The sequence below is a fragment of the Rhinopithecus roxellana genome, chromosome 12 (genome assembly GCF_007565055.1).
Source record: "Rhinopithecus roxellana isolate Shanxi Qingling chromosome 12, ASM756505v1, whole genome shotgun sequence".
In the NCBI taxonomy this organism is placed as follows: Eukaryota; Metazoa; Chordata; class Mammalia; order Primates; family Cercopithecidae; genus Rhinopithecus; species Rhinopithecus roxellana.
Window position 1 is genome coordinate 124,858,882 of NC_044560.1, and position 27,790 is coordinate 124,886,671.

Below are 27,790 nucleotides of genomic sequence, written 5' to 3' on the forward strand. Positions count from 1 at the left end.
TCTGCAATGAACATATGTGTGCATGTATCTTTATGATGAAACAATTTATATTCCTCTGATTATATACCGAGTAATGCAATTGCTAGTTATAGTTCTGTTTTTAGATTTTTGAGGAATCACCACACTGTTTTCCACAATGATTGAACTATGCAATAGTGTATAAGTGTTCCCCTTTCTTCACAACCTCACCAGCATCTTATTTTTTGACTTTTTGATAATAGCCATTTTGACTGATGTGAGATGGTATCTCATTGTGGATTTGATTTGCATGTCTCTAATCAGTGACATTGAGCTTTTTTCATATGCTTGTTGGCTGCATGTATGTGCAGCTATTCTGATATCAGACAAAATAGATCATAAAGCAAAAAACTTTAGTAGAGATAAAGAGAAGCATTTCATAATAATACATAATGATAAGGGCATATATGTAGCACAATGTATCAAATTCACAATACATATAGGTATATGCACAAATCTTTTGCCTCTCATTCCTATTTTACTATCTTTGTGTGTATCAAGGACACACACTAAGGTCAAATTGTATGTCCTTCTGTCTGAGATCCTATCCTTGTTTCCTCTATAATTCTTATTCTTCTTTCACAAAACTTTGTCAAGTTTTTCCAAGTTTTATTGAGTCCATGGTTTGGTTTTTGCATTCTGGTCCCTTTTGCTGAGCACTCTGTAGCCTGACTTTCTTTCTGCCTCTATCTGTGACCCTACAAAGCTCTCAGCCTCCTGTTACTGTGACCTAAATAATAGTATGAACATATTCCTAGTAGACTTTCTGGAGAGGGAGGAAGGTCTGGTAGGCAATCCTCTGCTTCCGGAAATAATGCATAATGGTCATTGCCATGTATTTTGGAAATTAAGCTCAGCCTGTCTGAGCTTGCACAGTTTACTTTGTTTGTGTCAACACTGCTGCCTCACCCAGGGATTGGTTCCCCTTACCAACTTCCAGTTTTATTGCATACGACCTAGCCAAATTCAGTTCAAATTTTGTGTAAGTCACAAATATCCTTTTCAGGAAAGATTGCTGCAAGTCAGTATAAAAGATAAATATTAATTCTATTCTCAATATTGGATGTATTAAATGGGACTCCAGGCAGGGCCAGTAGGAATGTGAACTGAAATAATAAAGCAGTATATCTCAAAATGGAATGAAGATGCAAAGAAAGGTAGATGCTAATGTCAATCATTCATTTTACTTTCCCTCCAGTTACCAGAATTTAATTCAGGTATGGCCTGAGTTCTTTCCTAGGTTCTCTGTACTCTCTTCAGTCTAAGCTCTTAACCAGTCCAAGCTCCTACCTCTTAAATGGAATCCCATTTTCTCTGGACTGGGTTACTGCTTGGTTCAAAATGGTCCTCCATACTTCTTATCTTTGTCATCACACCACTTCAACACCTAAACGAAGTTTCTGCAATGCTTATTAAAATTACTCACAATCCCATCCCATATGCTATTTCAGTTAGAAAAAGGCTTGCTGAAGGAAATACACAATTTTACACATATTATACCTGCCCATTGTTGAGAAAAATGTAACTCCTGTTCTTCTAGTTTATTGGTTGTCTGCCTATCATTGGCATCTACTAAGAAGGAAATGTGTTGGACAGTGGGTGAGAATAAATGTGTCTTTTATTCTTCTCTCTCTTTTCTTCTTGAATATTCAGGAAATGTTTCCTTTTCTGACTCTCAGAGAAATAAGAACTCAGCTGAGATAATGGAGTGGGCATAGGAGTAATAAGAATAAAAATTCAATTTATCCAGCTTGCTTTAGAATCAGCTGTTTTGACATATATTTAACATTTCATAGTATATAATTGCAAGTGGAAGAACTTGCAGTTTAAAGAAATCTTTTGAAAAGTAAATGGTATAATCCCTCTGTTTACATATTCTACAGTATTATGTTTGATGCTATAAATACTATGGTTTTCTGGCTGATTCGTGAGCAGAATCAAGGTTCTTAACTTTCTCTTGTACCAGAGAATGCAAGTAGGATGTCAAAGTCCTATTTCTGTTCATTCATATTTACATTTAACAGACTCAACGTTGATCTTTTGCTGAGTAGTCTGGTAGTCTGGCTTCACTAACATGAGACTAGTTCCATTTAATACATACAATATTGAGAACATAATTAATATTTATCCTTTATACTGACTTGCTGCAATCACACAACCAGCAAATAGCATGCAAGATTATAGTTTAGAGCAGTCTGATTCAATTCATTACGTCACTACTTTCTCAGGGTGTGTGTGGGTTGTCACATGGACCATGAAGTTATCAGATTTGGAGCCCTTCCTCTTCTTCTTCTTCTTTTTGGAGCCCTCCTAATAGGGGATTTTGGAAGCCAGTAAGATATGAATCTAGGATCTGGTAGAATGAAACAAACTGTGTGGGCAGTTAGTCTTATTTAGCAGGCTGTCCGGGTTCAGGACATAGGAGCTCAGAATCAGCTAAAATAGCCCCTCAGAGCAGATTGGGCAGATAGGCTTTGTCATTGTTGTTTTGTTTTTGTTTTGTTATGTGTGAGCCTTGATAAACCTTTTGTCAGAAATATTTTCAGGAAGGGCTTTGAGTGTGCTTTATTATGGTGCTATGGGAAAGACTATTTGGAACCAAGTTGCATTGGGTCAAGGCAAGGAGTAGTGTTGAGGAGTCATTCTCAGGAATTTAGGAGGAGAGTGCATGAGACACCAGAAAGATACAAAGATAACAAGCAGACCAAATTCCAGCAGGAGGACAGCCTCCATAAACCAGTTCTGACTTGGGACAATTGGACTGGGTAAGGCTCAAAAATGTAAAATAGTGAAGTGGAGTGTTACGTACACTTGGATATCTCATAAATATCTCCAATTAGATAGTGGAAATATTAAAAGTGTGGGTGAAGAATTGAGAAAAGTCTGAGTTAGCTGGTAGATTTAACTGAAGCAATATGGAAAAAAAAATCTACTCTTTCTCAGGTCCACTTCCAGAGCTTAGGGCTTTCTGACCACAAGAGAGGGATCGATATTGATGAGTTGCTGCTAAGGTGATTAGTCCCTTTCTGCTTCTAAAAGAACTGCTCCAAGAAATTAGAATGGTGCCCTGCAACATTCCATTTCAATAATGAGAAAGACTCAGTCTACTAATCTGCTCAGGCCTCCAATAGTACAGGACTTAACTAGATTAGCTTTGGCCTTCCCTTTAAGAAACGTCCATTTTACCATGCTTCTTATCTTTCTCATCATAGGGCACTCCACAATGCAAATTCCTGTAGTCTCTCATTTCATGGATCTTTTTATGCTTTTAGTCTTTCATTTATTTTTTCTACCCATTCTATCTGTTGAGCCAGGACATTCATCCGATTTCAGTTTACTGTACCCAATATTTCTGCCTTATTTATATAATTATCTACTTTCTTCCTTCCTGTGATAGTTAATTTTATTTCCCAATTTGGCTAGGCTATGGTGTCCAGTTGTTGATCAAATAGCAGTTTAGATGTTGTTGTGAAGACATTTTTTAGATGTGATTAACATTTACATTCATAGACTTTGACTAAAGCAGATTACCTTCAATAATCCAAGTAAGCCTCATACAATGAGTCGAAGGCCTTCAGAAAAAAAAAAAAAAAAAAAAAAAACTGAAGTCTTCTGAGGAAGAAGAAATTCTGTGTCCAGACCCCCTTTGGACTCAAGGCTACATCAGCAACCCTTCCCTGGGTTTCCAGATTGCTGGCCTGCCTTGTAGATTTTGGATTTGCCATACTCCGCAATCATGTGAGGCAGTCTTTTCAAACAAGTCACTCTCTCCATATACACATCTTGTTGTTTTTCTTTCTCTGGAGAACCTTTCCTAACACATTTCCTTAAAGAAAACTTGACTCTGCCCCATAGAAACCATCTACTTTGTATGTGTCACTAATTGTTACTGCTTTTCCTCTCCCACCCTAGACCAAAGAGCCAGGGGGCAGTGTCAGCATTTTGAAGCTCCCTTTTATTTCCGCGGAAGACATGTTATTTTCTTATCAGATAAGATAAGAAAATATCTTATCTTTGTTACTGAGGCTATCCAACCAAAACAGTACACACTACTTTTATGCTTCTTGATTTAACAAAAGCAACCAAATTTCCTATCCCTTCCATTAATTCTTTCCAGATAATGTCTGGCTTTAGCCTATACATCTGGGACAGTGATATCTATCTTGAAGGGTAATCGTCAGAATTAGAGCCAATGTGTGTAAAATATTTAGTACTGTGAGACCATTAGCAGGCCCTGAATACATAGGAGTCAGCAATTATTATATTTCTATTCAGTATAGGTTCTTATATAATCACATGAGGCTTTGGTGACCAAAGGAAAAGCAATCCAACACCCCAGTTTCAAGATTGTTTGACCCTCACTCCAAAACCCTTCATCTGAACTCCTCTTTGGCCACTCATTACCGTGACAATGTCCTATAACACAGTAGTTTAAGAAGAGCACATGCTTCTTAAAGCTCTCCACCCACTCACCACAAACACATTTTATACATTTCAGTTAGAAAAATGGCTTATTGAAGAAAAACATTACTTGCCTATTTTTATTTTTGTTCCAACTGCTTTTGAGAAATTTGTCATGGAATCTTTGCCAAATGGTACTTCATAAGTTTTCTTCTAGGATTTTTACAGTTTTATGTCTTATATTTAAGGCTTTAATCCACCTTGAGTTGATTTTCATACATGATATTTCATATATGGTGAAAGAGAAGGGTCAATTTTCAGTTTTCTGCATATGACTATCTGGTTATCCCAGCACCATTTAATGAATAGGTAATCCTTTTCCCATTGCTTGTTTTTGTCAACATTGTCGAAGATCAGACTATTTTGACAAAGTCTCCAAAAGCAAGTGCAACAAAAACAAAAATACACAAGTGAAACCTAATTCAAGTAAATAACTGTTGCACAGCCAAAGAAACTATCAGCAGAGTAAACAGACAAACTATAGAATGGGAGAAAATGTTTGCAAGCCGTGTATCCAATAAAGGTGTAATATCCAGAATCTATAAGGAACTCAAACAAGTCAATAAGCAAAAACCAAACATCTACATTAAAAAATGGGCAAAGGAGATGGACAGGTACTTATCAAAAGAAGATATACACACAGCCAACAAACATATGAAAAAATGCTCAACGTCGCTAATCATTAGAGAAATGAAAATCAAAACCACAATGAGGTAACATCTCCCACCAGTCAGAATATGATTATTAAAAAGTGAAAAAATGGACCGGGTGTGGTGGCTCATACCTGCAATCCCAACACTTTGGGAGGCCAAGCTGGATGGGTCACTTGAGGTCAGGAGTTCGAGACCAGCCTGGCCAACATAGTGAAACCCCTCTCTACTAAAAATACAAAAATTAACTGGGCATGGTGGTGGGCACCTGTAGTCCCAGCTACTCAGGAGACTGAGGCAGGAGAATCACTAGAACCTGGGAGGCAGAGGTTGCAGTGAGCCAAGATCTCACCACTGTACTCCAGCCTGGGTGACAGAGCAAGACTCCATCTCAAACACAAAAACTCAAAACAAATAAGTAAATGGATAGCAGGTGCTGGAAGCCAGTTTCTCTCAGAAAGAGGGAAGTTACAGACACACAAGTGTAGAAGGATAAAGTAAACTACATCACGTTGGAGTAGTGTTAGAAAAAACAGCAAAAAAAATAACAGATGCTGATGAGGTTGCAGAGAAAAGGGAATGATTATACACTACTGATGGGAATGTAAATTAATTCAGCCACTGTGAAAGCAGTTTGGAGATTTGTCAAAGAACTTCAAATGGAGCTACCATTCAACCCAGCAATCCCAGTACTGGGTATATACCCAAAGGAATATAAATCATTCTATAATAAAGACACATGCATATATTTATCTCAGCACTATTCACAATAGCAAAGACGTAGAATCAACCTAGATGCCCATCAGTGGTAGACTAGATAAAGGTAATGTAGTACATATACACCATGGAATGCTACACAGTCATAAAAAAGAATGAAATCATGTCCTTTGCAGCAACATAGATGCAGTTGGAGGCCAGTGTTCTAAGCGAATTAATGTATGAACAGCAAACCAAATATGGCATGTTCTCACTTATAACGGGTAGCTAAACATTGGGTACTCATGGACATAAGGATGGCAACAAAAGACACTGGGGACTACTGAAGTGGAGAGGGAGGGAGGAAGGCAAGGGTTGAAAAGTTATTGAATACTTTGCTCACTACCTGGGTAACAGGGTAATTCATATTCTGAACCTTAGCATTACCCAATATATCCATGTGACAAACTCTTTTTCAGCATATTAATAAAGGTCCCAGCCAGAGCTATTAGGCAAGAAAAAGAAATGAAAGGCACCTAAATTGGAAAGAATGAAGTAAAATTATCTGTTTGTAGGTGACATAATCATATATGTAAAAACCCTAATGACTAGTAAAAAACTTTTAGAGTTAATAAATTTAGTTAAGTTGCAGGGTTCAGATTTGACATACAAAACACACTTGTGCTTCTATACATTGACAAAAATTGACACATAAAAGAAATTATGAAATAAAAGCCCATTTGAAATAACATCAAAAGGAATAAAATACTTAGGAATAAAAGTGACTCAGGAGGTAAAATACTTACACATTAAAAAGTATAAAGCATTGATATGAAAAATTAAAGAAGATCTGAGTAACCAAAGCAATATTTAGCAAGATAAAAGCTGACATCACACTCCCTGATTTAAAAATATATTACAAAGATATAATAATTAAAACAGTATGGTACCACCATAAAAACAGAACCTATAGACCAGTGGAACAGAATAGAGACCCCAGAAGTAAATTTACACATTTACTGTCAACTGATGTTTGATAATGATGCCAATAAAAACAATGGGAAATGGAGAGACTCTTCAAAAAATGATGTTGGAAAAACTATTCCTGCATGTAGCAGAAGTAAATTGGACCTTTATCTCTCATCATGTACAAAGATGAACTAAAAATGGATTAAAGACTTAAATGTAAGAACTGAAACCATAAAACCCCTAGAAAATAACATAGACAAAAAGCCTTTTGACATTGGTCTGGGCAATGATTTTTAGATATGACACCAAACACAAAGGCAACAAAAGCAAAGATAAGTAAGGCTACATCAAATTAAGAAGCTTCTGTGCAGCCAAGGAAATATTCAAGTGAAAAGTCAATATATGGAATGGAAGAAAATATTGGCAAGTCCTATTTCTAATGAGGGATTCATATTCAAAATATATAAGGAACTCATTCAACTGAAGAGCAGAATGCCAAAAAACTCAGTTAAAAAATGAGTAAAGAGCCTGAATATACATTTTTCAAAAGAAGACATGCAATTGGCTAAGAGGCATATGAAAAAGTTCTCAACATCACTAATCATCAGGGAAATGCAAATCAAAGCCATAATAACATATTATCTTACACATGTTCCAATGGCTATCATAAAAAAGAAATAACAAATGTTGGAGAGAATGTAAAGAAAATGCTTGTATACTGTTGGTGGGAATGTACCTTGGTACAACTGTTATGGAACAGTAAGGAGGTTCCTCAAGAAATTAACAATACAATTGCCTTATGATCCAGCAATTACACTTCTGACTATATATTTATCCAAAGGCAATAATGTCAGTATGTTGAAGAGATATTTGCACCCCCATGTTCAATGCGGCAGTATTCACAGTGGCCAAGATATGGAAAAAAATCTAAATGTCCAGCAATGAATGAATGGAAAAAGCAAATATGGTGTATATATACAATGAAGTATTATTCAGCCTTAAAAAAGAAAAAAATCCTGCCATTTGTGGCAACATGGATGAAACTGGAGGACATTATGCTAAGTGAAATAAGCCAGTCAGAGAAAGATAAATACTGCGTAATCACATTTATATGTGTAGTTTCAAATATTCGAGCTTGATATATCAAACTGAATTTTGTAAGGTGATCTTTGAGAGGGGATTTCCTTCACTTAGAAGTTTGACTGATACTTTGGTGTTCATGCTGCTGTTTATTGCTGCAGTGACTTACCTTGCCTTGTCTTGATGCTGCTGATGTGAATCATCCACTGTGAGGGAGCTGGTTGCTACTTCAGCTTTATCTTGCTCTCTCAGAGGCAGAGGGTAGATTGGTGTTTGCCAGGGGCTGGAAAAAGGAGGAAACGGGTTGATGTTGGACAAAGGGCACAAATTTTCAGTGGTGCAAGATGAGTAAGATTTAGAGCAATGTAACTATAGTTAGCAATACTGTATTGTATACTTGAAATTTGCTGAGAGGGTAGTTCTTATTTGTTTTTATTCACCCAAAAGAAAAAGATAACTATGTGAGGGGATTGATTGAGGTGATTTACATGTTAATTAGCTTGATTGTGGTGATTATTCCATAGAATATATGTATATCAGAATGTCAAGTTGTATGCCTTAAATATACACAGGTTTTATTTGTCAATTACACCACAATAAAACTGTAGAAAGAACCAAATTGAATTCTGTAAGGTTATCTTTGAGAGGAGATTTCCTTCACTTAGGAGTTTCACTGGTATTTTGATGTTCATGCTACTAGTTTATTGCTGCAGTGACTTGCCTTGGCTTGACTTACACTGATGTGAATCACTCACTGTGAGAGAGCTAGTTGTTACTTCAGTTCTGTCCTGCTCTTTTCTCACCTCATAGCAGCATTGGTTACCAAGGTGGTGTTTCTGAGCAATTGGAGGGAGCAAGGATATGTTAAAAATCTGGATTGATTAAGTCATATTTGGATGATTAGTCAAATACTTCTCTTCCAATTGGGCAGTGTCAGTCCCAGGTTCTATTCCGTAATTTTAAAAAATCTTATTTTCCTTTTTATTGGCTCCTCTTTTGTGTCAAGAAGGGAAGTTTGCTACTGGCTTCTTCCCAACTCCTTTGGGAAAGTTCATTAAGACAGACATCTTGAGTCTCATAATTAGTTTAGAGGCAGATAGATCCTGGGAAAGGCAGATAAAGAAAATAAGTTTGCCTTCTCTTTTGTCAGCTTGGTTGTAGCTACTAACAGAAATGGAACTTAGGGAAAGTATGTCCACATTCAGGATAAGAGCAAAGGATACTAATTTATCTTTAAGACAATGAGGTAATGATTCGTCCTGATTTTTCCTTATGGTCAGCATCATTTAAACTGATCTTCCTCAGATTTATAGTGCTGTCTTCTTCAGAGGCCGTCAATGGACTGCAGTGTGATGATGTGGAGGCAGATTATTACAGAAAAGACTCTATTGGGGACATCTGTCTATATTATAAGGAGTATGTTTCTTAGAATAGCAAAATTTCTGGTCAGCTCTGATTGCCAGTGTTTCAGCTATACATTTTTATTTTTACTTAGTCCCCCAAGAAGAGATTATGTGGAGGATGCTTGTAATTCCTCCTCAACAAGAGGGAAAATAGGCATAACTGCTACAGTCCTCTTTTCAGTAAGCTATAAATAGTAGTTACACTTAATACCTCCTGCTCCAGATTCCCTTTTCCCTCAGTCATTCCTCTCTATGTTGGGATTGTTTTTTATCTGGTGGGAAGACTCAAATCTTAATTCCTAAAGCGTGTGAGTCTTTAGTGACCCTGCCTTCATTGCATTCCTGTGGTCTTTAATTAATTACTACTGAACTTGAAGTAATTAGATGTTTCTCAGAGAAATCCTTGGTTTTTAGGCATAATTCTTTCTTCCTTGATGGTGTTTATTTCCCCTTGATAGCTAGAATCAATCCCTTTTTATTGACCACTTGATTCAGTGGCACTGGGAGCCTAACTTGTCCAGGTGGCAGTCTCAACTTCCATGTCACCAGGACAGTGTTGCCTACTTATGCGAAGTCACTCGTTTCTTGGGAAGCCTTTTAGACTGACAGACCTCAGACTCATGGGAGTAAGAAACAAGAGTATATAATAAATAGAATGTTGAATATGATAGTAAAAGAAACCACTCCCACTTTTATCTCTCTAGTCTTGAACTTACGCATTTTGGTCACAAAACTAAAAAGCACCACATATAATCATTGATTCAAATAAAGCACTGCATTTTATGGGTTTTTTTCAGCCTTGCAGATGGTGCTTTTCAACTAGCAACATGTTTTTAGTAGGACATTCCAATGATCTAGATAGGCAGCTGCTTCTATGTAAAGAAATATATATATACAGTAATATTGGTCAATTCCCTAAGTAGGAGTTCTTCACTGTACTTTTTTTGTGGTAAAATTAGTTCCTTGATCAGAAACCACTTTGCACAGAATAGCATAATGACAATACAAATGTTGTCATATGTCTGTGCTTGATAATGCTGGCAGAAGCACTTCAGCCAAGGAAGGCATATTCGTATATAGGATAATTGTCCAATCCAGTGGGAAAAAAATGCTCTTGTCTCTCTATGGTGGAAGAGGTCCAGTATAATCAATCAATAGCGAATGCATGCCAATCTGGGACTTAATGCATCATCACTATCATTGACATTCGGGCAATGAGTGGTTTCAGCAGGCAGAGAAGCTGTGGGAAGAGAAAATCCATTTTGTTGACCTCATGCATAACCTCCAGCTCATTACCATGGCTGTTTTGTACATGAGTCCATTAAATAAACACCAGAGTTACTCAAAAAGTGGCTGACATTCACAGGATGGGGCACCTTGTCCATTCGACCATAGAAAGCTTCCTCTCCAAAAGGCAACTTTGTATAATGATGTAAATAATTCACGACTGTGTCATACTTTGTGCTCATTCTGGAAGTTATATTAACACATTTCCCAGACTTCCTTTCACTAACCTTTCAACTTGATTTATGCTAAGATTCTGACCAACTAACAAACCCATCAGCTCATGTTAATGGGCCTAGTGTGTATTTTTATGGTCACTTAGTGTCTTATTATCAGGCATCTCTTTTTATTTGTAGAAACGTATTCGGTACAAGTACAATTTTGTTACATGCATAGATTTCATAGCGGTGAAGTCAGGGGTTTTAAGGTATCACCCTAATAATGTACATCACAATCATTAAGTGATTTCTCATCATCCACTCCTTCCAACCCCCTCACCCTTCTGAGTCTCCATTGTGTATCATTCCATACCTGATATCCATTGGTATACATTACTTATTAATAGCTCCCACTTGTAAGTGAGAATATGTGGTATTTGTCTTTCTGTGTCTGACTCGTTTCACTAAAGCCTTCAGTGTCGTCCATGTTGCTACCAAAAATGTGATTTCATTCTTTTTTATGGCTGAATAGTGTTCCATTGTGTATATATGCCACATTTTATTTCTCCAATCAACTGTTGATGGACACTTAGGTTTATTCCATACCTTAGTTATTGTGCATGGAGCAGTAATAAACATATGAGTGCAGGTATCTTCTTGATATATAGATTTCTTTTCCTTTCAGTAATACCCAATAGCGGGATTGCTGGATGAAATAGCAGTTCTATCTTCAGTTCTTTGAGAAATCTACATAGTGTTTTCCATAGAGGTTTTAGTAATTTACATTCCCACCAACAGTATATGAGTTCCCTCATCCCTGCATTCTTGCCAAAATCTGTTACTTATTTATTTATTTTTTTATTTGTTTGAGACAGAGTCTCACTTTTTCTCCCAGGCTGAACTGCAGTTGGGGCGATCTTGTCTCACTGTAACTTTTGCCTCCTGGGTCAAGCGATTCTCCTCCCTCAGCCTCCTGAGTAGCTGGGACTACAGGTACATGCTACCATGCCTGGATAATTTTTGTATTTTTTAGTACAGGTGGGGTTTTGCCATGTTGGGCAGGCTCGTCTCAAACTCCTGACATCAGGTGATACACCTGCCTCAGCCTCCCAAAGTGCATAATAATAGCTATTCTGACTGGGTCAAGATGGTGTAACATTGTGATTTTAATTTGCATTTCCCTGATGATTATTGCTGCTGAATATTATTTCATATACCTGGGTGTCTTCTTTTGAAAAATATCTGTTCATATCCTTTGGTCACTTGTTTATGATATCATTCATTGTTTTAGTTGTTGTTCAGTTGTTTGAGTTCCTTATATATTCTGGATATGAGACCCTTGTCACATGAATAGTTTGCAAATTTTTTTTTTTTTCAGGTGCAAATATATAACTTTATTCTTGCTAGGTTTCTTGGCACACAGTACTCCGTTTTACCTATGTTGTCACTCTGGAGTTGTGTTTTTGAAAAGTATTTGTTGTGACTCATTAGTTTACTCTCTTTTTTTTTTTTTTTAATTATACTTTAAGTTCTAGGGTACATGTGCATAACGTGCAGGTTTGTTACCTATGTATACTTGTGCCATGTTGGTGTGCTGCACCCATCAACTTGTCAGCACCCATCAATTCGTCATTTATATCGGGTATAACTCCCAATGCAATCCCTCCCCCCTCCCCCCTCCCCATGATAGGCCCTGATGTGTGATGTTCCCCTTCCCGAGTCCAAGTGATGTCATTGTTCAGTTCCCACCTATGAGTGAGAACATGCGGTGTTTGGTTTTCTCTTCTTGTGATAGTTTGCTAAGAATGATGGTTTCCAGCTGCATCCATGTCCCTACAAAGGACGCAGACTCATCCTTTTTTATGGCTGCATAATATTCCATGGTGTATATGTGCCACATTTTCTTAATCCAGTCTGTCACAGATGGACATTTGGGTTGATTCCAAGTCTTTGCTATTGTGAATAGTGCCGCAATAAACATACGTGTGCATGTGTCTTTATAGCAGCATGATTTATAATCCTTTGGGTATATACCCAGTAGTGGGATGGCTGGGTCATATGGTACATCTAGTTCTAGATCCTTGAGGAATCGCCATACTGTTTTCCATAATGGTTGAACTAGTTTACAATCCCACCAACAGTGTAAAAGTGTTCCTATTTCTCCACATCCTCTCCAGCACCTGTTGTTTCCTGACTTTTTAATGATTGCCATTCTAACTGGTGTGAGATGGTATCTCATTGTGGTTTTGATTTGCATCTCTCTGATGGCCAGTGATGATGAGCATTTTTTCATGTGTCTGTTGGCTGTACGAATGTCTTCTTTTGAGAAATGTCTGTTCATATCCTTTGCCCACTTTTTCATGGGGTTGTTTGTTTTTTTATTGTAAATTTGTTTGAGTTCTTTTTTTTTTTTTTTTTTTTATTATACTTTAAGTTCTAGGGTACATGTGCATAACGTGCAGGTTTGTTACATATGTATACTTATGCCATGTTGGTGTGCTGCACCCATCAACTCGTCAGCACCCATCAATTCATCATTTATATCATGTATAACTCCCCAATGCAATCCCTCCCTCCTCCCCCCTCCCCCCTCCCCATGATAGACCCCAGTGTGTGATGTTCCCCTTCCCGAGTCCAAGTGATCTTATTGTTCAGTTCCCACCTATGAGTGAGAACATGCGGTGTTTGGTTTTCTGTTCTTGTGATAGTTTGCTAAGAATGATGGTTTCCAGCTGCATCCATGTCCCTACAAAGGATGCAAACTCATCCTTTTTTATGGCTGCATAGTATTCCATGGTGTATATGTGCCACATTTTCTTAATCCAGTCTGTCACAGATGGACATTTGGGTTGATTCCAAGTCTTTGCTATTGTGAATAGTGCCGCAATAAACATACGTGTACATGTGTCTTTGTAGTAGACTAATTTATAATCCTTTGGGTATATACCCAGTAGTGGGATGGCTGGGTCATATGGTACATCTAGTTCTAGATCCTTGAGGAATTGCCATACTCTTTTCCATAATGGTTGAACTAGTTTACAATCCCACCAACAGTGTAAAAGTGTTCCTATTTCTCCACATCCTCTCCAACACCTGTTGTTTCCTGACTTCTTAATGATTGCCATTCTAACTGGTGTGAGATGGTATCTCATTGTGGTTTTGATTTGCATTTCTCTGATGGCCAGTGATGATGAGCATTTTTTCATGTGTCTGTTGGCTGTATGAATATCTTCTTTTGAGAAATGTCTGTTCATATCCTTTCCCCACTTTTTGATGGGGTTGTTTGTTTTTTTCTCGTATATTTGTTTGAGTTCTTTGTAGATTCTGGATATTAGCCCTTTGTCAGATGAGTAGGTTGCAAAAATTTTCTCCCATTCTGTAGGTTGCCTGTTCACTCTGATGGTAGTTTCTTTTGCTCTGCAGAAGCTCTTTAGTTTAATTAGATCCCATTTGTCAATTTTGGCTTTTGCTGCCATTGCTTTTGGTGTTTTAGACATGAAGTCCTTGCCCATGCCTATGTCCTGAATGGTACTACCTAGATTTTCTTCTAGGGTTTTTATGGTATTAGGTCTAACATTTAAGTCTCTAATCCATCTTGAATTAATTTTCGTATAAGGAGTAAGGAAAGGATCCAGTTTCAGCTTTCTACTTATGGCTATCCAATTTTCCCAGCACCATTTATTAAATAGGGAATCCTTTCCCCATTTCTTGTTTCTCTCAGGTTTGTCAAAGATCAGATGGCTGTAGATGTGCGGTATTATTTCTGAGGACTCTGTTCTGTTCCATTGGTCTATATCTCTGTTTTGGTACCAGTACCATGTTGTTTTGGTTACTGTAGCCTTGTAGTATAGTTTGAAGTCAGGTAGCGTGATGCCTCCAGCTTTGTTCTTATGACTTAGGATTGTCTTGGCAATGTGGGCTCTTTTTTGGTTCCATATGAACTTTAAAGCCGTTTTTTCCAATTCTGTGAAGAAACTCATTGGTAGCTTGATGGGGATGGCATTGAACCTATAAATAACCTTGGGCAGTATGGCCATTTTCATGATATTGATTCTTCCTATCCATGAGCATGGTATGTTCTTCCATTTGTTTGTGTCCTCTTTGATTTCACTGAGCAGTGGTTTGTAGTTCTCCTTGAAGAGGTCCTTTACATCCCTTGTAAATTGGATTCCTAGGTATTTGATTCTCTTTGAAGCAATTGTGAATGGAAGTTCATTCATGGTTTGGCTCTCTGTTTGTCTGTTACTGGTGTATAAGAATGCTTGTGATTTTTGCACATTAATTTTGTATCCTGAGACTTTGCTGAAGTTGCTTATCAGCTTAAGGAGATTTTGGGCTGAGACGATGGGGTTTTCTAAATATAAAATCATGTCATCTGCAAACAGGGACAATTTGACTTCTTCTTTTCCTAACTGGATACCCTTGATTTCTTTCTCTTGCCTGATTGCCCTAGCCAGAACTTCCAACACTATGTTGAATAGGAGTGGTGAGAGAGGGCATCCCTGTCTTGTGCCAGTTTTCAAAGGGAATTTTTCCAGTTTTTGCCCATTCAGTATGATATTGGCTGTGGGTTTGTCATAAATAGCTCTTATTATTTTGAGGTACGTTCCATCAATACCGAATTTATTGAGCGTTTTTAGCATGAAGGGCTGTTGAATTTTGTCAAAAGCCTTTTCTGCATCTATTGAGATAATCATGTGGTTCTTGTCTTTGGTTCTGTTTATATGCTGGATTACGTTTATTGATTTGTGAATGTTGAACCAGCCTTGCATCCCAGGGATGAAGCCCACTTGATCATGGTGGATAAGCTTTTTGATGTGCTGCTGAATCCGGTTTGCCAGTATTTTATTGAGGATTTTTGCATCGATGTTCATCAGGGATATTGGTCTAAAATTTTCTTTTTTTGTTGTGTCTCTGCCAGGCTTTGGTATCAGGATGATGTTGGCCTCATAAAATGAGTTAGGGAGGATTCCCTCTTTTTCAATTGATTGGAATAGTTTCAGAAGGAATGGTACCAGCTCCTCCTTGTACCTCTGGTAGAATTCAGCTGTGAATCCATTTGGTCCTGGACTTTTTTTGGTTGGTAGGCTATTAATTATTGCCTCAATTTCAGAGCCTGCTATTGGTCTATTCAGGGATTCAACTTCTTCCTGGTTTAGTCTTGGAAGAGTGTAAGTGTCCAGGAAATTATTCATTTCTTCTAGATTTTCTAGTTGATTTGCGTAGAGGTGTTTATAGTATTCTCTGATGGTCATTTGTATTTCCGTGGGGTCCATGGTGATATCCCCTTTATCATTTTTTATTGTGTCTATTTGATTCTTCTCTCTTTTCTTCTTTATTAGTCTTGCTAGCGGTCTGTCAATTTTGTTGATTTTTTCAAAAAATCAACTCCTGGATTCATTGATTTTTTTGGAGGGTTTTTTGTGTCTCTATCTCCTTCAGTTCTGCTCTGATCTTAGTTACTTCTTGCCTTCTGCTAGCTTTTGAATGTGTTTGCTCTTGCTTCTCCAGTTCTTTTAATTGTGATGTTTGAGTGTCAATTTTAGATCTTTCCAGCTTTCTCTTGTGGGCATTTAGTGCTATAAATTTCCCTCTACACACTGCTTTAAATGTGTCCCAGAGATTCTGGTATGTTGTATCTTTGTTCTCATTGGTTTCAAAGAACATCTTTATTTCTGCCTTCATTTCGTTATGTACCCAGTAGTCATTCAGGAGCAGGTTGTTCAGTTTCCATGTAGTTGAGTGGTTTTGATTGAGTTTCTTAGTCCTGAGTTCTAGTTTGATTGCACTGTGGTCTGAGAGACAGTTTGTTATAATTTCTGTTCTTTTATATTTGCTAAGGAGTGCTTTACTTCCAATTATGTGGTCAATTTTGGAATAAGTGTGATGTGGTGCTGAGAAGAATTATGTTCTGTTGATTTGGGGTGGAGAGTTCTATAGATGTCTATTAGGTCCGCTTGGTGCAGAGATGAGTTCAATTCCTGGATATCCTTGTTAACTTTCTGTCTCGTTGATCTGTCTAATGTTGACAGTGGAGTGTTGAAGTCTCCCGTTATTATTGTATGGGAGTCTAAGTCTCTTTGTAAGTCTCTAAGGACTTGCTTTATGAATTTGGGTGCTCCTGTATTGGGTGCATATATATTTAGGATAGTTAGCTCTTCCTGTTGAATTGATCCCTTTACCATTATGTAATGGCCTTCTTTGTCTCTTTTGATCTTTGATGGTTTAAAGTCTGTTTTATCAGAGACTAGGATTGCAACCCCTGCTTTTTTTTGTTCTCCATTTGCTTGGTAGATCTTCCTCCATCTCTTTATTTTGAGCCTATGTATGTCTCTGCATGCGAGATGGGTCTCCTGAATACAGCAGACTGATGGGTCTTGACTCTTTATCCAGTTTGCCAGTCTGTGTCTTTTAATTGGAGCATTTAGTCCATTTACATTTAAGGTTAATATTGTTATTGTGAACTTGATCCTGCCATTATGATATTAACTGGTTATTTTGCTCGTTAGTTGATGCAGTTTCTTCCTAGCCTCGATGGTCTTTACATTTTGGCATGTTTTTGCAATGGCTGGTACCGGTTATTCCTTTCCATGTTTAGGGCTTCCTTCAGGGTCTCTTGTAAGGCAGGCCTGGTGGTGACAAAATCTCTAAGCATTTGCTTATCTGTAAAGGATTTTATTTCTCCTTCACTTATGAAACTTAGTTTGGCTGGATATGAAATTCTGGGTTTAAAATTCTTTTCTTTAAGAATGTTGAATATTGGCCCCCACTCTCTTCTGGCTTGTAGAGTTTCTGCCGAGAGGTCTGCTGTTAGTCTGATGGGCTTCCCTTTGTGGGTAACCCGACCTTTCTCTCTGGCTGCCCTTAAGATTTTTTCCTTCATTTCAACTTTGGTGAATCTGGCAATTATGTGTCTTGGAGTTGCTCTTCTCGAGGAGTATCTTTGTGGTGTTCTCTGTATTTCCTGAATTTGAATGTTGGCCTGCCCTACTAGGTTGGGGAAGTTCTCCTGGATGATATCCTGAAGAGTGTTTTCCAACTTGGTTCCATTTTCCCCCTCACTTTCAGGCACCCCAATCAGACGTAGATTTGGTCTTTTTACATAATCCCATACTTCTTGCAGGCTTTGTTCATTTCTTTTTCTTCTTTTTTTTTTTTTGGTTTCTCTTCTCGCTTCATTTCATTCATTTGATCCTCAATCGCTGATACTCTTTCTTCCAGTTGATCGAGTCGGTTACTGAAGCTTATGGATTTGTCACGTATTTCTCGTGTCATGGTTTTCATCTCTGTCATTTCATTTATGACCTTCTCTGCATTAATTATTCTAGCTATCAATTCTTCCACTCTTTTTTCAAGATTTTTAGTTTCTTTGCGCTGGGTACGTAATTCTTCCTTTAGCTCTGAGAAGTTTGATGGACTGAAGCCTTCTTCTCTCATTTTGTCAAAGTCATTCTCTGACCAGCTTTGATCCGTTACTGGTGATGAGCTGCGCTCCTTTGCAGGGGGAGATGCGCTCTTATTTCTTGAATTTCCAGCTTTTCTGCCCTGCTTCTTCCCCATCTTCGTGGTTTTATCTGCCTCTGGTCTTTGATGATGGTGACGTACTGATGGGGTTTTGGTATAGGTGTTCTTCCTGTTTGATAGTTTTCCTTCTAATAGTCAGGACCCTCAGCTGTAGGTCTGTTGGAGATTGCTTGAGGTCCACTCCAGACCCTGTTTGCCTGGGTATCAGCAGCAGAGGTTGCAGAAGATAGAATATTGCTGAACAACGAGTGTACCTATCTGATTCTTACTTTGGAAGCTTCCTCTCAGGGGTGTACTCCACCCTGTGAGGTGTGGGGTGTCAGACTGCCCCTAGTGGGGGATGTCTCCCAGTTAGGCTACTCAGGGTTCAGAGACCCACTTGAGCAGACAGTCTGTCCGTTCTCAGATCTCAACCTCCGTGTTGGGAGATCCACTGCTCTCTTCAAAGCTGTCAGACAGAGTCGTTTGCGTCTGCAGAGGCCTCTGCTGTTCCCCTTTTGTTGTTTAGCTGTGCCCTGTCCCCAGAGGTGGAGTCTACAGAGACAGGCAGGTTTCCTTGAGCTGCTGTGAGCTCCACCCAGTTCGAGCTTCCCAGAGGCTTTGTTTACCTACTTAAGCCTCAGCAATGGTGGGCGCCCCTCCCCCAGCCTCGCTGCTGCCGTTTCGGTTAGATCGGAGACTGCTGTGCTAGCAATGAGGGAGGCTCCGTGGCCGTGGGACCCTCCCGGCCAGGTGTGGGTATAATCTCCTGGTGTGCCCGTTTGCTTAAAGCACAGTATTGGGGTGGGAATTACCCAATTTTCCAGGTGTTGTGTGTCTCAGTTCCCCTGGCTAGGAAAAGGGATTCCCTTCCCCCTTGCGCTTCCCAGGTGAGGCAATGCCTCTCCCTGCTTCAGCTCTCGCTGGTCAGGCTGCAGCAGCTGACCAGCACCAATTGTCCGGCACTCCCCAGTGAGATGACCCCAGTACCTCAGCTGAAAATGCAGAAATCACCGGTCTTCTGTGTCTCTCGCGCTGGGAGTTGGAGACTGGAGCTGTTCCTATTCGGCCATCTTGCTCCGCCCCTCAAGTTTGCAAATATTTTAACCCATCCTGCAGATTGTGTCTTTATTCTGTTGATTATGTCCTTTGCTGGGCAGAGAGTTTTAGTTTAATATAGTCACATTTGTCTGTTTCTGTTTTTGTTGTATTTGCTTTTGAGGACTTGGTGATAAATTCTTTGCTTAGGCCAATGTCCAGTAGAGTTTTTTCTAGGTATTATTCTAGGATTTTTATTGTTTTACCTTTAATGTTTAGGTCTTTAATCCATTTTGAGTTAATTTGTGTTACTGTTGAGAGATAGGGGTCCAGTTTCATTCTTCTGCAAACGGCTATCTAATTTTCCGAGTACCGTTTACTCAACAATGTGTCCTTTCCCCAGCCTGTGTTCTCATCAAATCTGTCAAAGATCAATTGGCTGTAAATATGTAGCTCTTTTTCTGTGTTCTCTATTCTGTTTCATTGACTTATGTGTCTATTTTTATGCCAATACCATGTGTTTTTGGTTCCTAGATACTTTTAATATAATTTGAAGCCCGGAAAAGGGGTCCCTCCAGCTTTGTTCTTTTTGCTTAGAATTGCTTTGGCTACTTGGGCATATTTTGGGGGCTCCATATGAATTTTAGATTATTTATTTATTTATTTATTTATTTATTTTTATTATCCTTTAAGTTCTGGGATACCAGTGTAGAACATGCAGGTTTGTTATATAGGTATACATGTGCAATAGTGCTTTGCTGCACTCATCAACTCGTCATCTACATTAGGTATTTCTCCTAATACTGTCACTCCCCTAACCCCCCACCCCCCCCAACAGGCCCCAGTGTGTGATGTTCCCCTCCCTGTGTCCATGTGTTCTCACTGTTCAACTCCACTTATGAGTGAGAACATGTGGTGTTTTGTTTTCTGTTCTTGTGTTAGTTTGCTGAGAATGAAGTTTTCCAGCTTCATTCATGTCCCTGCAAAGGACATGAACTCATCCTTTTTTATGGCTGCATGGTATTCCATGTTATGTGTCATGTTTTCTTTATCCAGTCTATCACTGATCATCATTTGGGTTGGTTCCAAGTCTTTGCTATTGTGAACAGTGCTGCAATAAACATACATGTGCATGTGTCTTTAGAGTAGAATGATTTATAATCCTTTGGGTATATACCCAGTAATGGGACTGCTGGGTCAAATGGTATGTCTAGTTCTAGATCCTTGAGGAATCACCACACTGTCTTCCACAGTGGCTGAACTAATTTACATTCCCACCAATAGTGTAAAAGCGTTCCTATTTTTCCACATCCTCTCCAGGATCTGTTGTTTCCTGACTTTTTAATGATTGTCGCTTTAACTGGCATGAGATGGTATCTCACTGTGGTTTTGATTTGCATTTCTCTAATGACAAGTGATGATGAGCTTGTTTTCATATGTTTGTTGGCTGCATAAATGTCTTCTTTTGAGAAGTGTCTGTTCATATCCTTCGTCCATTTTTTGATGGGGTTATTTGTTTTTTTCTTGTAAATTTGTTTAAGTTGTTTGTAGATTCTGGATATTAGCCCTTTGTCAGACGGATAGATTGCGAAAATTTTCTCTCACTCTGTAGGTTGCCTGTTCACTCAGATGATAGTTTCTTTTGCTGTGCAGAAGCTCTTTAGTTTAATTAGATCCCATTTGTCAATTTTGGCTTTTGTTGCCATTGCTTTTGGTGTTTTAGTGATGAAGTCTTTGCCCATGACTCCTGAATGGTATTGCCTAGGTTTTCTTCTAGGGTTGTTGTGGTTTTAGGTCTTAGGTTTAAATCTTTAATCCACCTTGAGTTAGTTTTTGTATAAGGTTAAGGAAGGGGTCCAGTTTCAGTTTTCTGCATATGGTTAGCCAGTTTTCTGAACATCGTTTATTAAACAGGGAATCTTTTCCCCATTTCTTGTTTTTGTCAGGTCTGTGAAAGATCAGATGGTTGTAAATGTGTGGTGTTATTTCTGAGGCCTCTGATCTGTTCCATTGGTCTATATATCTATTTTGGTACCAGTACCATGGTGTTTTGCTTACTGTAGCCTTTTATTACAGTTTGAAGTCAGGTAGCGTGATGCCTCCAACTTTGTTCTTTTTTGCTTAGGGTCGTCTTGGCTATGTGGGCTCTTTTCAGGTTCCATATGAAATTTAAATTAGTTTTTCCTAATTCTGTGAAGAATGTCAATGGTAGCTTATTGGTGATAATGTCGAATTTATAAATTACTTTGGGCAGTATGTCCATTTTCATGATATTGATTCTTCCTATCCATGAGCATGGGATGTTTTTCCAGTTGTTTGTGTCCTCTCTTATTTCCTTGAGCAGTGGTTTGTAGTTCTCCTTGAGGAAGTCCTTCACATCCCCTGTAAGTTGTATTCCTAGGTATTTTATTTTCTTTGTAGCAGTTGTGAATGGGAGTTCATTCATGATTTGGCTGTCTGTCTGTTAGGGGTGTATAGGAATGCTTGTGATTTTTGCACATTGATTTTGTATACTGAGACATTGCTGAAGTTGCTTATCAGCTGAAGGAGATTTTGGGCTGAGACGATGGGATTTTCTAAACATACAATCATGTCATCTGCAAACAGAGACAATTTGAGTTTCTGTCTTCCTATTTGAATATGCTTTATTTCTTTCTCTTCCCTGATTGCCCTGGTCAGAACTTCCAATACTATGTTGAATAAGAGTGGCGAAAGAGGGCATGTTTGTCTTGTGCCAGTTTTCAGGGGGAATGCTTCCAGCTTTTACCCATTGAGTTTGATATTTGTTGTGGGTTTGTCATAAATAGCTCTTACTATTTTGAGATATATTCCATCAATACCTAGTTTATTGAAAGTTTTTAGCATGAAGCGATGTTGAATTTTGTTGAAGGCCTTTTCTGCATCTATTGAGATATTCATGTGTTTTTTGTCGTTGGTTCTTTTTATGTGATGGATTAGGTTTATAATTTGTGTGTGTTGATCTAGCCTTGCATCGCACGGATGAAGCCGACTTGATTGTGGTGGATAGGCTTTCTGATGTGCTGCTGGATTCAGTTTGCCAGTATTTTATTGAGGATTTTTGCATTGATGTTCATCAGGGATATTGGCCTGAAATTTCCTTTTTTTGTTGTGTCTCTTCCTGGTTTTGGTATCAGGATGATGCTGGCCTCATAAAATGAGTTAGGGAGGATTCTCTCTTATTCCATTTTTTGGACTAGTTTCAGAAGGAATGGTACCAGCTCCTGTTTGTACCTCTGGTAGAATTCGGCTGTGAATCCATCTGGTCTTAAATTTTTTTGGTTGGTAGCCTATTAATTACTGCCTCAATTTCAGAACTTGTTATTGATCTTTTCAGAGATTCAACTTCTTCCTGATTTAGACTTGGTAGGGTGTATGAGTCCAGGAATGTATCCATTTGTTTCAGATTTTCCGGTTTATTTGCATAGAAGTGTTTATAGTATTCTCTGATGGTAGTTTGTATTTCTGTGGGATCAGTGGTGATATCTCATTTATCATTTTTTATTGCATCTATTAGATTCTTCTCTCTTTTCTTATTAGTCTGTGTAGTGGTCTATCTATTTTTTTTTTTTTTTTTAAACCCGGCTCCTGGATTCATTGATTTTTTGGGGGGTTTTTTCATTTCCCTATCTCTTTCAGTCCTGCTTTGATTGTACTTATTTCTTGCCTTCTGCTGGCTTTTGAATTTGTTTGCTCTTGCTTCTCTAGTTCTTTTAATTGTGATGTTAGGGTGATGATTTTAGATCTGTCCTGCTTTCTCTTGTGGACATTTAGTGGTATAAATTTCCCTCTACATAGTGCTTTAAATGTGTACCAGAGATTCTGGTACATTGTGTCTTTGTTCTCATTGGTTTCAAAGAACATCTTTATTTCTGCCTTCATTTCATTACTTACCCAGTAGTCATTCAGCAGCAAGTTGTTCAGTTTCATATAGTTGTGCAGTTTTGAGTGAGTTTCTTATTCCTGAGTTCTAATTTGATTGCCCTATAGTCTGAGAGACAGTTTGTTGTGATTTCTGTTCTTTTACTTTTGCTGAGGAGAGCTTTACTTGCAATTATATGGTCAATTTTAGAATAAGTGTGATGTGGTGCTGAGAAGAATGTATATTCTGTTGATTTGGGGTGGAGAGTTCTATAGATGGCTATTAGGTCTACTTGTTGCAGAGCTGAGTTTAGGTCCTAGATATCCTTGCTAACCTTCTGTCTCATTGATCTGTCTAATGTTGATAATGGGGTGTTAAAGTTTCCCATTATTATTGTTTGGGAGTCTAAGTCTCTTTATAGGTCTCTAAGGACTTGCTTTATGAATTCGTGTGTTCCTGTATTGGGTGCATATATATTTAGGATAGTTAGCTCTTCTAGTTGAATTGATTCTATGTAATGGCCTTCTTTGTCTCTTTTGATCTTTGTTAGTTTAAAGTCCGTTTTATCAAAGACTAGGATTGCAACCCCTGATTTTTTTTTTTTTTTTGCTTGCCATTTGCTTGGTAGATCTTCCTCCATCCCTTTATTTTGAGCCTATGTGAGCCTTTGCAAGTGAGATGAGTTTCCTGAATACAGCACACTGATGGGTCTTGACTCTTTTTCAAATTTGCCAGTTTGTGTCTTCTAATTAGGGCATTTAGCCCATTTACATTTAAAGTTAATATTGTTATGTGTGAATTGGATCCTGTCATTATGATGTTCGCTCATTATTTTGCCCATTAATTTATGCAGTTTCTTCATAGCATCGATGGTCTTTACGGTTCGGCCTGTTTTTGCAGTGGCTGGTACCAGTTGTTACTTTCCATGATTAGAGCTTCCTTCAGGAGCTCTTGTAAGGCAAGCCTGGTGGTCACAAAATCTCTCAGCATTTGCTTGTCTGTAAAGGATTTTATTTCTCCTTCACTTATGAAGGTCAGTTTGGCTGGATATGAAATTCTGGATTGAAAATTCTTTTCTTTAAGAATGTTGAATATTGGACCCTACTCTCTTCTGGCCTGTAGGGTTTCTGCTGAGAGATCTGCTGTTAGTCTGATGGGCTTCCCTTTGTGGGTAACTCAACCTTTCTCTCTGGCTGCCCTTAACACTTTTTCCTTCATTTCAACCTTGGTGAATCTGACAATTATGTGTCTTGGGATTGCTCTTCTTGAGGAGTTTCTTTGTGGTGTTCTCTGTAATTCCTGAATTTGAATGTTGGCCTGCCTTGCTAGGTTGGGGAAGTTCTCCTGGATAATATCCTGCAGTGTGTTTTCCAACTTGGTTCCATTCTCCCCATCACTTTCAGGTACACCAATCAAATGTAGATTCGGTCTTTTTAAAGAGTCCCATATTTCTTGGAGGCTTTGTATGTTTGTTTTTACTCTTTTTTCTCTAACCTTGTTTCCTTGCTTTAGTTCATTAATTTGATCTTCAATCACTGGTATCCTTTCTTCCACTTGATCGAATCAGCTACTGAAGCCTGTGCATGTGTCATGAAGTTCTCATGCCATGGTTTTCAGCTCCATCAGGTCATTTAAGGTATTCTCTACACTGTTTATTCCAGTTAGCCATTTGTCTAATCTTTTTTTGAGGTTTTTAGCTTCCTTGTGGTGGGTTCAAACATCTTCCTTTAGCTCAGAGAAGTTTGTTATTACTGAACTTCTGAAGCCTACTTCTGTCAACTCGTCAAAGTCATTCTCCATCCAGCTTTGTTCCTTTTCATTCTCTGTTCAGCTTTGTTGCTGATGAGGAACTGCAGTCCTTTGGTGGAGAAGAGGTGCTCTGATTTTTCAAATTTTCAGCTTTTCTGCTCTGGTTTCTCCCCATCTTTGTGGCTTTATCTACCTTTGGTCTTTGATGTTGGTGACCTACAGATGGGGCTTTGGTGTAGATGACCTTTTTGTTGATGTTGATGGATGTTGATCCTTTCGTTTATTAGTTTTCCTTCTAACAGCCAGGTCCCTCAGCTTCAGGTCTGTTGGAGTTTGCTGGAGTTCCACTCCAGACCCTGTTTGAGTGGGTATCACCAGCGGAGGCTGCAGAACAGCAAATATTGCTGCCTGGTCCTTCCTCTGAAAGCTTTGTCCCAGAGGGACAGCCACCTATATGAGGTGTCTGTCAGCCCCTACTGGGAGGTGTCTCCCAGTTAGGCTACACGGGGGTCAGGGGGACGTTTAAGTCTGCAGAAGTTGTCTGCTGCCTTTTGTTCAGCTATGCCCTGCCTACAGAGGTGGAGTCTAGAGGCAGTATGCCTTGTTGAGCTGTGGTGGGATCCGCCCAGTTCGAGCTTCTAGGCCTCTTTATTTACCTACTGAAGGCTCAGCAATGGTGAACGCTCCTCCCCCAGCCAGGCTGCTGTCTCGCAGATCAAGCTTAGACTGCTGCACAAGCAGTGAGCAAGGCCCCATGGGTGTGAGAGCTGCCAAACCAGGCACAGGAGAGAATCACCTTGCCTGCCCATTGCTAAGACCTTGGGAAAAGCACAGTATTTGGGCAGGAGTGTCCCATTTTTCCAGGTAGTCTGTCACAGCTTACCTTGGCTAGGAAAGGGAAATCCCCTGACCCCTTGTGCTTCCTGGGTGAGGCGATGCCCTGCCCTGCTTCAGCTCACCTTCCGTGGGCCACACCCACTGTCCAACCAGTCCCAATGAGATGAGCCAGGTACCTCAGTTGGAAATGCAGAAATCACCCATCTTATGTGTCAATCACGCTGGGAGCTGCAGACAGGAGCTGTTCCTATTCAGCCATCTCAGAATGCCTTCTGATTTATTCCTTTTTAACCCATTAGAAATTATATCCTATTTACTTAAATTAGTGATTTCTATTCAAAAGCAACCTAACATGGGAATGTTTCTTTTACTGAACGTTGAGTGTGAACACTATGTTCAAACTGTTAGTTGTGTTCTGACTTAGTGCAAAATTTTACATATATTTATTTATTTTTATTTTATTTTTGTGAGACAGTGTCTCACTCTGTCACTCAGGCTGGAATGCAGTGGCATCATCATGACTCACTGCAGTCTCAAGCTCCTGAGTTCAGGTGATCCTCCCACCTCAGCCTCCTGAGTATCTGGGACTACATGTGCATGTCATCATACCTGACTAATTAATTTCTGTTAATAGAGACCAGGTTTCATCATGTTGCCCAGGTTGGTCTCTAACTCCTGGGCTCAAGTGATCTACTGGCCTCAGTCTCTCAATGTGCTAGGATTACAGGTGTGAGCCACTGCACCTGACCAGTTTAAAATATATTTAAAATGATAATATGTTCTCAGTCAGCTAATATTGTCATAGGAATTACCTATGAAGATTTAGAATAACTGTTCCAACAAAGATTAATACTTTTATATTTCAAAGTACACTGAGATAGTTGAAGAGTAACAGACTCTTTAAGACAGTATTAAATATGTGAAAGAAAAAAAAAAAGGAGTGCAGATATCTTCAGAAAAACGAAAGCAGAGAGAATTCTTTGCCTGAAGATCTGCACTACCAGAAATGTAAAGTGAAGATCTCAGGACTCAGGATAAAGGAATATTATGACAGACATAAATCTCAATCTATATCAAAGGAAAAAGGTTCTAGAAATAGTAAATATTTAGATTTAAAAGATAGTTTTTTCTTACTTTATTTATAAGGTAATTGACTTTTTAAAGAAAAACAATAACAATGTATAGTTTATGACATGTAGAAGTAAAAAGTATGTCAACAATGACATGAAGAATGGAGTGGGGAGAAAACTTAATTATACCCTTGGATATTTTTTGTATTATACAACAGCCCATACAATATAACTTTAAGGTAGGCCTCAACTAGTAAAAGATGCGTATTTTGAATTTGAAGGCAACCACTAAAGTAAATATATAGCTAATAAGAAGATAGTAGAATACTAAAAGATGTTCACCTAGCATCATAAAACAAGGCACCAAGTGAGATAAAAAAAGACAGAAATTTTCAAACTGGATGAAATTGAGACACATTAAATAAAAAGACACAGAAAAGTTCAAAGTATAAACTTGAAAAAAATGATATACCATGTGAACAGCAAGCGTATTAATATCTTACTATATTAAAATCAGCAATGTAGAATTTAAGACAAACACTATTAGCAGAGATGAATGAGCAACATTTCATAGAGATAAAAATATGACTCATCAGGAAAACACAATGATCATAAATGTGTATGTTTCTAATTAAAGAGATTCAAAAAACAAGCAAAAAGTAACTAAACTAAAAAGAGAAATAGAGAAATTCATAATTATATTAGTTTCAGATTACAATACTCCTCTTTCAGTGATTGACAGGAAAAGTAAACTAAAATCAGCAAGATTAAAATAGAATTTAATATAATATGCAAATAAAGCAATATAGGGGCAGAGCAATGGTGGCTGGTGCTTTGGGAGGCCAAGATGGGAGGATCACCTGAGGCCAGGAATTTGAGACCAACCTGGGCAACACAGTGAGACTCTGTCCCTACAAAAAGTGAAAAAATAATTAGCTGGGTGTGGTGGCATACATCTGTAGTGCTAGCTACTCAGGATGTTAATGGTGGAGAG

At 38.5% G+C, this 27,790-nt stretch overlaps 1 protein-coding gene across 1 annotated transcript in view; it reads right to left on the reverse strand.

The window, feature by feature from the left end:
• Positions 1-27,790, reverse strand: part of LOC104657143 (selection and upkeep of intraepithelial T-cells protein 1) — a 175,897-nt gene that overhangs the window by 13,661 nt on the left and 134,446 nt on the right. The window contains exons 8-9 of the transcript XR_004052250.1: positions 8,596-8,710; positions 8,044-8,157 (exon numbers count right to left, since the gene is read on the reverse strand). The gene's annotated coding sequence lies outside the window, so the exon portion shown is untranslated. The remainder of the gene's footprint in view (positions 1-8,043; positions 8,158-8,595; positions 8,711-27,790) is intronic.